Source organism: Prionailurus bengalensis, chromosome C1 (assembly GCF_016509475.1).
Source record: "Prionailurus bengalensis isolate Pbe53 chromosome C1, Fcat_Pben_1.1_paternal_pri, whole genome shotgun sequence".
Classification (NCBI taxonomy): Eukaryota; Metazoa; Chordata; class Mammalia; order Carnivora; family Felidae; genus Prionailurus; species Prionailurus bengalensis.
Window position 1 is genome coordinate 98,397,479 of NC_057345.1, and position 10,168 is coordinate 98,407,646.

Sequence of the window (10,168 nt, forward strand, 5' to 3'; positions counted from 1 at the left end):
CCTATGGAAAATTGGAATAAGCCTTTTTGTTGGCAAAACTGAATAGTTTGCTGCCTACGTTTTTGGCGATCGCCTCCTTTTCATCAGCAACATGAAAACACATTTACAATGGTGTTACTGAACCAAAACATTTGTTCATTCCTTTCCAACTTTTTTGGTGATATTTCCACCTGGGTTTCCCAGGGGTATCTACAAATTGATATATCTAAACTAAACATTTCCTTCCCCAATCTTCCTTCCTCTTTAGCGATCCTTATCTTTATATGTTATCCTTCAATTTTCCCCTTCCATTTGTGGCAGATACCCTACTATCTACTCAAAAGTCATTTCCCCTTTTTTTTTCTTATTAATAAAGCCCTTTTTAGTTTGGGCACTAACGTACTCAGCCGAAGTCAACTGTGTTTGCTAAACCTCCAAGCAGCTAGACGTGGCCATGAAGTGCAGTCTGACCAATGGGATATAAACAGAATTGCTGGGTGCCATGGCATACGTTCTGCTTTTTTGCCAGTCTTCTTCTTCCTCTCTGGAATAAAAATATATATATATATGGGTTAGTGCAAATCAACCATTGTTGTAACACAAGTGATGAGCAGGACAAAAGCCACATGTGAAGAAATACCTGAGCAGAAGAAAAGAGCCAGGGTCCCTGAAGATATCCTCAAGTTGCCGTATTAGCCCTGGACTGCCCCCCTGCAGGCTTTCTAAAACAGATGACCCCCAAACAGCGCTGGAGTTAGGGTTACTGACATCCTTCTCACTGCCCCCTCGTATGGTCGAAAATCCACATGTAACTTTTGACTCCCCCCAAACTTAACTACTAATAGCCTACTACAGACCAGAAGCCTTACTGATGACATAAACAGTTGATTAACACATATTTTGCATGTTATATATTGTATACTGTATTTTTATAATAGAGTAAGCTAAAGAAGAGAAAACCATAAGGAAAATACATTTATACTACAGTATTTATAAAAAAAAAAGATCTGTGTATAAGTGGATGTGGCAGTTTTAATCCATGTTGTTCAAGGCTTACCTGTATATAAGAAAAATAAATTTGTTTTAGAAATTGGTTACTCAGGTTTTTTGGTTATTAGCAGCTACTGCAATTTTCATAAATCATTAGTCACCTCAAATTCAGATGATTGCAATAGATTCTTAATTATTTTCACTGCCTCCAAATCATATTGCAAAATACTTCCAGATGAAATCTTTTTAAAACATCACTTTGAGGGGCTCCTGGTTGGCTCAGTTGGTTAGTTGTCTGACTCTTGACTTTGACTCAGGTCATGATCTCATGGTTCATGAGATAGAGCCCCAAGTCAGGGTCTATGCTGACAGCAAGGGTCCTACTTGGGATTCTCCCTTTTTGCCCCTCCTCTGCTCACATGCATCCATGCACTCTCTCTTGCTCCCTCTCAAAAATAAATAAACATAAACAAATAAAACACCACTATATTCTCCATTTTTTTTAATGTTTATTTTTGAGAGAGAGAACATGTGTGTGCGTGCGCTCTAGTGGGGGAGGGGCAGAGAGAAGGAGATAGGATCCAAAGCCAGCTCTGCACTGACAGCACAGAGCCCAGTGCAGGGCTCCAACCCATGAGCTGTGAGATCATGAGCTGAGCAGAAGTTGGACGCTTAACCAACTGAGCCACCCAGGCACCCCTACACTCTCCATTTAAAAACATTCACCGAGTGGCACCTGGGTGGCTCAGTTGGTTAAGCATCCGACTCTTGGTTTTGTGTCAGGTCATGATGTCACGGTTCCTGGGTTCAAGTCCTGCTTCAGGCTCCAAGCTGGCCGTGCAGAGCCTGCTTGGGGTTCTCTCTCTCTCCTCTCTCTTCTCCTCCCCCGCCCCTCAAAATAAATAAATAAACTTACAAAAGTTCACTGACTTCATTTGTTGTTTCAACAAATATTTCTTGGGTACTCAAGGACACCGAGTTTGTGGGTAATTTCAGACAGACTTTGGCTCCAGTCTTATCTCCTGTTTTTACTAGTTGTGTGGCCTCAACTTTTGCAAACCTAACCAGGCACTGTCCTGGGCAGTGGCATATGTATGGTGGTGAACAAGAAAGACACAGCCTCTGTTTATATTCTAATGGGCAACATACAATAAGGTAATTTCAGGTAGTAATGGATGCTAGGAAGAAAACAAAACAAGGTGATTTCTATTGATGAGAATTCTATAACTGAAGACAGGAGCAGGTCTCTTCTCAGAACTATTTAGACTACTAGTGTAGATTTTTAGATACCTCACAGTTAGATACCTCGCATCCAACTTTGGCTCAGGTCCTGATCTCACGGCTTGTGAGTTCGAGCCCCACATCGGGCTCTGTGCTGACCGTTCAGAGCCTGGAGGCTGTTTTGGATTCTGTGTCTCCTTTTCTCTCTGCCCCTCCCCCACTCGTGCTCTGTCTCTGTCTCTCTCTCTCAAAAATGAGCATTTTACAAAGTTTTTTAAAAAATGATGAAGGCTTAAATGGAAACAATCACCGTAGAACTGCAGCAGAAGTGACAGAGATGACCTATTTTGAAGACAAGACTATCAAACCACAAAATGGATATGGGGTGATGGAAGAGGAGTTGTTGAGAATAAGTCTTAAGTTTCCTTGTGAGTGATTGGTAAGAAGATAATACAAGAGGATAGATAGGATTAAAGCCCAAACCAATGTATTTGGCTTAATTCCTCAAAATGGAAATGTCCGGTTGGCAGTTGGATATCTGGCTTTGGAACTCAGGAGAGAATCCTGAACTGGAGATATACTTGTGAGTCATCAGCAATGATCTTGGTTAAAACTCTGATAATCAGTTACAGCCCTGAGACAGAACGTGTGCAAAGAGCAGAGGGCCATAGAAAGATTCTTAAGGAAAACCAATGTTTAAGGATTGCTTGTAGAAAGAAAAGACCACAGAAAAAGTTGAAATGATGGGGGACGAAGGAGGAGAAGAAGAAGATACTGTATCGTGGAAGCTTTGGGAGAAAAGCAATCTGAAACCAAGTCACGGGGCTTAATGTTGTGAGACTTCATGAAAGGACAGAAAATAGTTCCTAGGTTTGGCGATTAGGAAAGTGGGTGATCACCATGGGTCAGTTCAGCTCCTTTTAAGAAGATGCCCAGAGAGAATGAGACATACAAGAGATTTATTGCATTCAAGGTAATGCCTGTGAAGGATAAAAGAGGAGGGAGCAGTGGTAGGCAGGGAAAGTCTTCAGACCATGGTGCGATGATGATCTGACAGGTATAAGAAGAGAGAAGGAAGGAAGGAGGATGACTTGAAAGAGCCTCAGATTTTAGTCTGGGAAAGTCTTGGCCAGGCCAGCGGGGCGTTCCCCACAAGGATTGCCCGTTCAAGGAGTCCTGTAGGGAGAAAACTGGCCCCACTCTAGTACCCTCACCATGTTCAGTCACTGACTGTGAAGTAGGGAGGGTGGATACTGAGCATGGCTTCAGGGTTGCAAATGAAACGTTATGGCAGCTGGAAGCTGTCAGCTGGCTCCCCAGGTCAAGTTCAAGAACCTCTTGTCCCGGCTCTGTGGCTGCCAAACTGTTAGGGAGGTTTTAGAGGAGTCATCGGAGTGGAGGAGGTTTGGTGGTTGTGGGTTGAGGAATGGATGGGAGATGACGAAGTGGAGACCCTTCTTTCCTAACAATGTCAGAGAGTGGACGGAGAAAAAATAGAAAGACAGGTAGAGGGATCTAGGGTCAAGGGAATATATTTATAGATGGAGGAATATAAACATCACCGGAGAATGGAACGTCAAGGACAGAACAAGGTTCCAGTCTTGAAGGACACGGGAGGAGGGGGAAGTGAGACTCGAAGAAAAGAGAGGGATTTTTCCTCTGAGTCTGGAGTGGAGGAAGGGAGAAGGATGCAGAGAGAGAGAGAGAGAGAGAGAGAGAGAGAGAGAGAGAGAATTTTGAGACATGGGGATAGTGTTTGGGGTATTAAAGCCCTGTGTTATTTTTAATATTCCCGATTCACTGAGTAAATGAGTTAATGAATATAAAGTTGTTAGCACATAGAGATGTCCAGACACAAGGTGGTAGATGTAAGTAATGAGGAAAAGAGAAGAACAGATTTGAAGTCTTTACTATCACGTTAAAAATGAAAAGATCTGAAGAGACTTGTCTTTTGGTGAATTCCACCTGATACAGCTTTGAAAAATAAGATTCATTATACTCTGAGGAATTTCTAAAATGGCGTATCTTCTAACATTTAGTGTGTGTGTGTGTGTGTGTGTGTGTGTGTGTGTGTGTTTTAAATCACTTGCAATTTGTTTCTGTTTCCCATACAGTTTTGAAGTGAATTTGACATAAAAAGGGAACCAGTTTCTTGATAATACTCAATGCTTAATATATAGGGAAACAATCACAATAATGGTGTGAAAGTATAATATTTTAGCTTTTATGGAAGGGAATTTGGCAGCATATTTACCAAAAAAACCTTCAACAGTGTGCTTCCTCTATTGATACGGTTTCATTTTTATGACTTTATTTTAAGGAAATTATTATACAAGTACTCAAAAATGTACTTCAAAAATGTTAACTGTAGCCACACCGTTACTAGAGCCAAAAAGTAGGAACTGAGAGGTCTGAACTAGAAGACTGATTACAGGATGGTGCAATCATCACAAAATAACAGTAATTAACTTAGTGATGTGAATGAATACATAGTCACACAGGAAACATTAAATAAAAGATTTTATTAAGTGAGAAAACATAGCACAGAGATGTACACCTAGTATAATCTTGTTTGTGTAAACAAACGAAAGGTATTTAATTTAAATATCACTACAGACATTGATAAACCGCCTGGGCGACTTACATTTGTGTTCTGTCTGGGTAGTGGGATGATGGCGATTTTTTACTTTTTTCTTTTGGCTTGTTTCCATTTTCTACCATGAACAAGTGTTATTTATACCATAAGAAAAAGAAAACCTGAATTTAAAGGAAGATGAAATAAAACAAATCTCGATCCTGTCCTCACCTACAGCCTTTAAGGGAAAACCCTCAGAAGCTTCCTTCAATGGGACAAGTCTCTATTTACCCATACTTTTTCTGTAATTAAGCTTGCTTTTTTTTCAAGCCTCAATATATAAGATAAACTAGTCTTATTTAACTCTATTTTTTGCTTTAGTTTTTAGCAAAAAATATATATTATTTTGTTTTCTTTTAAAAATTGTTAATATGAGAGGCGCCTGGGTGGCTCGGTTGGTTAAGCATCCGGCTCTTGATTTTGGCCTGATTTTGGTCATGATCTCATGGGTTTGTGAGATTGAGCCCCACATTAGGCTCTGTGCTGGCAGCATGGAGCCTGCTTGGGATTCTCTCTCTCCCTCTCTCTGCCCCTCCCCTGCTTGCATGCTCTCTCTCTGCCTCGCTGTCAACATAAATAAATATTTAAAAACATGTTTGTAAATTGTTAATGTGAATATTTCAGCTACCTTATGGACTACATTAGCTGGAGCCAACCTGGGAACCTAACCATCACTTAGAATATTATTCCAATGGAAAACATCCAGAGTTCCAAATAAGAAATTTACAAACATTTTTAAAAGGGGGAGATCTCTTGTATTTCATTGAGTTAGAGAGATCGGTAACCTGAGTCCGTACAGGAAGGAGATGACAGACACATTACGGGAATCGGCTCTAAACAGATCACTGCCGCCTGCCTTCTTTTGTCCAGCAAGCCCCTCTGTTCTGCTATAGCAGAACTCCCTCCCTGCTGTGAAATCTGCCGGGCATCCCCACCCTTTTCCAACCTGCCTTCCATCCCACCCTGCTCGATGCCCTCAGTCACTCATGGCTCAGAGTTACCAAAGCTGCCTATGGGGCTCAGGGTTGCCATGAGTGAACTTTCAGGATCAGCTTAATCTTTTGCTACATTTCCTCAGTGGGAGCAGTTCTGAGCTCATTACAGCTTCTGGTTTGGGAATACACCTCTTTTGCCAGCAGCAACCATGGGCTGTTTTTGTTACCCTGTTACAGGTATGTAAGTTAGTTTTCACCTAAGTAGTCAGTTTTAGTTTGGCGTAAAATCAAACCTATGGAATTTTATGGTATTTTTTTCAGCCTCATTTTCCTATCAGTAATAATTTCCCATACATGCCTAAAAATAAAGAAGTCAAATTTATAGGACTCATCCTTTTCCATGAGACAAACTGACTATTTCCTGCCTCCTGAATGGAACTGAAATTCAGCAATTTGCTTTCAACAAAACCATCTAAACTTCACAGCACACAGCGGTTCTGTTGGAAGTGAGAGGGAGGCATGTTCATAGGATCCATGCCATGGTGATTGTGCTGAGTACTGTTTCAAGTATCTTCCCCCCCCCCCCCTTAAGCATATATCAATTCCTTTAATTTTCACAATAGTCTTTTAAGGAACTATTGTTACCTCCGTTTTACAAGAAGTTGACTTGCCCAAAGGCTCACAGCTAGTGGTCAGTGGTAGCCCAGGTATTCCGGCTGCAGCATGGGGCCTGTGAACCACTGTGTTATATCCTGCCTCACCATTTAGTTGTACAATGACCATGACTGTACCTAGAGGGTACTGGGTTCTGGACTAGACGTGAGGGTATGACCTAGTGATTCCCCACTTGGTGATAGATGGTTGTAGAAGTAGATTGGTGACATCAAGTGGTATTTAAACTTTTTCTTATGAAATCTTCCAATTAAATCTTGAATGAAAGCCTAAAATGGAAAAACAGACAGGAGTGGACTGCTTCAGTTAAAGTAGGGGGACAAAGGAGGAAGGCCTGGGCTCCACCCACTCAGGCTTTCCCGGAAGTCTTTATGGGACTGGAAGGGCTTGGAGAAACGTGGTTTGAAAACTACAAAGTGGGGGCGCCCGGGTGGCTCAGGCGGTTGAACGCCCAGGCTCTTGATTTCGGCTCTGGTCATGATCTCACGGTTACTGTTTGTAGGTTTGATCCCCAAGTCAGGCTCTGTGCTGCCATGCACCGAGTCTGCTTCAGATTCTCTGTCTCCCTCTCTCTACTCCTCCCCCCTGCTTGCTCTCTCTCAAAAAATAAACATTAAAAAAAAAAAGGAAGAAAGAAAAAGAAAACTATAAGTGGATCAGGGGCACCTGGGTGGCTCAGTCGGTTAAGCGTCTGACTTCAGCTCAGGTCACGATCTCACGGTTTGTGAGTTCGAGCCCTACATTCGGCTCTCTGCTGTCAGCCCAGAGCACTCTTTGGATCCTCTGTCCCCTCTCTCTCTCTGCCCCTCCCGCACTTACATGCTAGTGCTCTCTCTCAAAAGTAAATAAACATTTAAAAGAAAAAAAAAAGAAAGAAAAAAGAAAACTTCTAAGTGAATCAAAGAGCAAGGGATCTAAAATCAGGAGACCTGGGCTCAAATGAAGATAAATCCATCCATTTTTAGGGGATTCAGTTTTCTCACCTGCAAAATGGGAGACCATTCCTATGCTACCTTGTTCTTGAGGATTGAATGAGATGAAGTCCGTAAGACACCACTTTGAACTCGCAAAGCAATATAGTTTCCATTTCTACCAAGACCTGACTTAAGAAGGAGAACCCCAAGTGGCATTGAGGCATGAGACAGTTTCTAGTGCATTTTGGGTATCCCTGAGCATTCTCAGACCAGGAAGGAGTCAGAGAAGTCAGAAAAGCTGGGTAGAGTCTTTGAAACGATCACCAAATTCTAACGAAGAAATTTTGTTTTAGTGATGTCTCCTCAATAGAATAGAAAAGATGAATAAGAAAACAATGCCTATCTGGTTCGCTACTAAACGTCCGGAGCAGTGGTGTGCCCAGGCACAATAGCAGGTATTCAATAAAAACTTGCGAAATGAATTGGGAAGGAAAGTCATAAGGAAAATTGAGCGAGCCAACAAACCAAATATATTTTGTTAGAGCATGTGGCTCTGTGTCACGGTGGGATCCAAATGTGGTTCTCTGAGAGGAAATGTCACACCAGATACAGAATGATGGGATGCCACGGGCACAGACCTTGGTAATTTTAGTTCATATGCTATTCTAGAGTTTCATTTTGGACTTTAATTGTTAAATGTCAGACTCCTCAAATTCACAGGCAAAACAAGCATAAATTTATGAGAGTTCTCGATCTAATTTTGAAGAGGTCTTTAGACTTCATTCCAGTGATTAAAAAACAAAACAAAAACAAAACATCAGGGATATTGGGTCTCAGCTGTAAATGTGGAGAATCAATTTGTACTAAGATGTTTTAAAATAATGCACAAATTTCCTTTTTCAGACTTAAATATTCAGTGTAACTTGCACATCTGTAGTTCTAATAGAAAGGGTCATCGTGCCAGTTTTATCGCGTTCACAGAAGCCATCCTAGATTTCTTTTCCTAACTTGGATAACATTTCAGGCTCCAGTGCCTAAAGGTTCTAGGAGGCACCTGCTCAGTTCCAACCACATCCTCCCCCATTAGACAGTTGTGCTGGAAGCCACCTCTATCTTTAGAAACATTTTAGAAACATTTAATATCATTTTGACTCCCAACATTGGGTGAGTGTTAGGTCTCGTTCTCTTTCTACATGCCTGTAAACTGAGGGTACACTGTATTTATACTATTATTATTAAAATTTTTTCTTTAGCATTTATTTTTGGGAGACAGAGCACTAGTGGGGGAGGGGCACAGAGGGAGACACAGAATGTGGAGCAGGGCTCCAGGCTCTGAGCTGTCAGCGCAGAGCCCGATGCGGGGCTCGAACCCATAGACTGTGAGATCATGAACCCAGCCAAAGTCAGATGCTTAACGACTGAGCCACCCAGGTGCCCCTATTTATACTATTATTTTAAGAAGAGACTAAGTGCATCCTTTTAAATTGAAAAATAACATGCAGGTTAATAAACTATTTTGGTGCAAGTGTGAAGTAAATCATGGATACGAATTCTCCAGATAAGAATGATCAATTCACCAGGTTTCCTTCTAGTTCATGAATCTTAAACTTTTAATGCTCATTTTGGCACCGAAAAGGGTATTTGTTTCCTGTATTTCGTATGTTCCTAGAGGTCTAGTTTTCTTTTCCAGACCCCATTTCATTGCCCAGAGTCAACTTTAAAGCAATACAAAGCATATTCTTCCCACTTGGATACTGGACATTGATCCTAGGCCTCGGGTCATGACAGGAGTTGGATACTCTCTGAAATGTCTTAGTTTTGCAAAGTGATCACTAGCATGGCCTCTTGGCCCCTTTACATGTATCTATGGATATAAATAACTCATGTAACTATGTTGTCCTTTTAATAACCTTCAGTATTGCTTGCTCTAAGGCAGAAATCTTAACAGCACGGAGATGCGTGGGAAGTCTCCACATATTTCAAAGAAACAAGCTTCTTACGCTACTTTTTCACCATTTGTCTCTTTGTAGCTTCATATTACCAAACAGAATTAGCAGCCATCAGCAGAATCCAGAAACATCCTCTTCTACATTCTTTTCTCAGTTACCACCGGGTCCAATATTAGCAAACAACAAATGATGGTAGGCATAGGGGATCAATTTTAGGTGCAAATGCTTTAGATACACAAAGCCCATAATTTTTTTCACTTATATTTTATGTTCTAAAATGTTTATATGTCCTAGTAGTCCTATCTAAAAACATATTTTGTCATTTAAATTTGCTTTTCTCAAGTTTAATTCAGCCAAGTATCAATATCCCTCTTTGCCCCCTTTTGAAGAAAAAGTGAAAGTAAAAATGATGTCTTTGGTAGAATAACCAAGATCCTCATAATCACAGTATTTCAGTGTTAGGTGAAAAAATCTAGGTGTGAAGTTTTTGTTTGGGTTTTTTTAGAACTGTATCTCCTTAATTAGGGTTGGGAAACCTGAAACATGCTAATTCAACTTTCCTATTTTGCAAATGAACAAACTATGTATGGGCCAGAGTAGCAAAATTATAGTTGGAACCCATGTTCTTTGGCTCCTAGAACTATGTTCTAACGATACCAAGGTTGGTAGATAGACTGTGCAGTAAATGTGAAAACAGGAAAAAATATTTCCAAAGATAGTTTCAAGCACTTTATATTATTATGTTAGAATTTGACATATAGCTATGGATCATGGCTATGAATCACCCCCAAGGTAAGAGTTTAAAAGCAGGCTTTGACATATTTTACACGGAGATAAAATGAGGAACTCAGATCTTCGAACACTGTCCAAATG